Source organism: Carassius carassius, chromosome 1 (genome assembly GCF_963082965.1).
Source record: "Carassius carassius chromosome 1, fCarCar2.1, whole genome shotgun sequence".
NCBI lineage: Eukaryota > Metazoa > Chordata > Actinopteri > Cypriniformes > Cyprinidae > Carassius > Carassius carassius.
In genome coordinates, this window is record NC_081755.1 from 48,927,953 (window position 1) to 48,930,482 (window position 2,530).

Below are 2,530 nucleotides of genomic sequence, written 5' to 3' on the forward strand. Positions count from 1 at the left end.
TGTCGCTTCTCTCTCCAGTCCAGCGGGTGGCGCTAAGACACGTGCGTTTGTTTGTCAAACACCATTAAACACCAGGGGAAGAAGATAGTTCAACTGCGCTCTCTGTTGTTTTGTCGTGATGCTGGCTTAATACTTACTGTTAGAAATTTACTTTCTTTAAATAGAAAAATACAGTTTTTGAATCAGCTCAGCACATACCTTTAATATTCTCATCCTCACAGTTATGACTAAGTTTTGAAGCGAGCAGGAATATCTGGAGGAGTATCATCTGATTTGAGATCTGCTGCTGTAAAGATGATGTTTGATAAAGAGGAGAGTGAAGAGAACACGAGTGAACCAGAAACACTGAGAATAAAACAAGAGGAACCAGAAACCTGGAGAATAAAACTCGAGGAACCAGAAACCTGGAGAATAAAACACGAGGAACCAGAAACCTGGAGAATAAAACACGAGGAACCAGAAACCTGGAGAATAAAACACGAGGAACCAGAAACACTGAGAATAAAACACGAGGAACCAGAAACCTGGAGAATAAAACACGAGGAACCAGAAACCTGGAGAATAAAACACGAGGAACCAGAAACCTGGAGAATAAAACACGAGGAACCAGAAACCTGGAGAATAAAACACGAGGAACCAGAAACCTGGAGAATAAAACACGAGGAACCAGAAACACTGAGAATAAAACACGAGGAACCAGAAACCTGGAGAATAAAACACGAGGAACCAGAAACCTGGAGAATAAAACACGAGGAACCAGAAACCTGGAGAATAAAACACGAGGAACCAGAAACCTGGAGAATAAAACACGAGGAACCAGAAACACTGAGAATAAAACACGAGGAACCAGAAACCTGGAGAATAAAACACGAGGAACCAGAAACCTGGAGAATAAAACAGGAAGAAACAGAAACCTGGAGAATAAAACACGAGGAAAAAGGAGGTTGATCTTTATTCCTTATTCATCTTTGATGACTGTTTGTGGTACAACAAGGTAACATAGACTTGACAGGGTGTCTGCTGATCCTTAAAAAGTTTTAATTCCCTTAATGTAAAACTATCATTAAAATGTCTAAAAGAATCTACCTTTCAAATGTCTTAAAAATGGAATGGAACTGATTGATGAAATTAATATTTTATTTTCGCTCATTGTTTTTTTATAATTGTTTTTATCTGTTATCAGATCACGTGAGACACATCAGATTCACTTTTTTACATTCGTGGTATCTCATTTTTTGGGCGAAAGTTTACCTGTTTTCTGCCAAAAAAGTAATTAATGTTAATTTATTACACTGTACTTTTGTAATAGTCGTCGATTCGATGCTTTGATTCGAGGAGCCTGATTCGACTACCAATCTAACAGCCGAATATTCGCGGGGTGTTATTGATTATGCCATTCTGACTATATGGGGGAGCTCAAGTGTCTGATTTCACATAGAACTACAGGTTTTATCCCAATAAGGTTAATATACTGACTATTATGATAAATCTGTAAGAATCTGAAAAGAAAGAAGCTTCAAATTAATATTTTAAAGTGTGTGAATAAAACCAACCACCCCTATAGATTTTTTTTGTTCACTTTCCATAATCCGTGACCAACAGAGGAGCATCTTGGCGGCAGGGAATTAAAACTTTACCAAGACTCAAACTGACACAGAGCTGGATTTTTTTCGAACAGGTAGGGTACAAGTGATTTCAAAACATTTCAGCCGGTGTATATATGTTGTGGATACAATATTTACCTGATATAAGATTTGGATTTGAGTCTAGCGCTTCATTGTAGTACTATGGCGCGCGAGCAGGTCAAACTACAAAGCAGAATATTAATAACTATGAATGGGACTATTATATAGACACTACTATAATGAGAACATCATTATAATAAAACGCTGTGAATTTTTAGAGTTTAGCTGCCGTGTTTCTGCACATTGTTTTGTGAAGAACGCGTCCACAAAATGAGTTCGCATTCAGAACCCCGCAGATCTGTTCATGTGCATTCGGGCCCTTTTTTTGCAAATAGCCTATACGTCTTAATATTAAAGTTATGTTGCATAAATAACGAGGCGTATTCTATATGAAATTATGAGTTGAATCCCAATGATTAAAGACTTGCTATCAAATGCGTCACTCTACTGGTCATCTTCAGCTCAAAACAGAAATGCTAGCATTTTAGGCATGTTATAATGAGAGCACTATTGTAAAAATTAATAAATAAATAAATTGTTACAAAATAAATATGACATTTTATCTCTTCTGTCCAAATGCATAAATTTTCATTGAAAATGGAGTCATGTAAATTACACATTAATGTTCTATTTGGGTTCAGTTTAAGGAGGTGTTTAGAAGACACAATTTTCATAGAAAACAAAATAAGCTTTTTATGCATATTGGCCGTTTATCTACAAATGGCAATTTGGGTGCCGTAAATTGTGAACTCCTGAAAATGGGTATTAAATTGCAAAAGTTTACAAGCTACAGAAATACACATTTGTGAACAGTGAGGTCATGCACGTCTATATGACGTGTTCAG

The 2,530-nt window shown here is 36.6% G+C and overlaps 2 protein-coding genes across 5 annotated transcripts in view; both read left to right on the top strand.

The window, feature by feature from the left end:
- Window positions 1–2,530, top strand: part of LOC132158112 (gastrula zinc finger protein XlCGF57.1-like) — a 129,963-nt gene that overhangs the window by 36,746 nt on the left and 90,687 nt on the right. The gene's annotated exons all lie outside the window — the stretch shown is intronic.
- Window positions 129–2,530, top strand: part of LOC132094302 (gastrula zinc finger protein XlCGF17.1-like) — a 216,357-nt gene continuing 213,955 nt past the window's right edge. The window contains exon 1 of the mRNA XM_059499305.1: window positions 129–185. The gene's annotated coding sequence lies outside the window, so the exon portion shown is untranslated. The remainder of the gene's footprint in view (window positions 186–2,530) is intronic.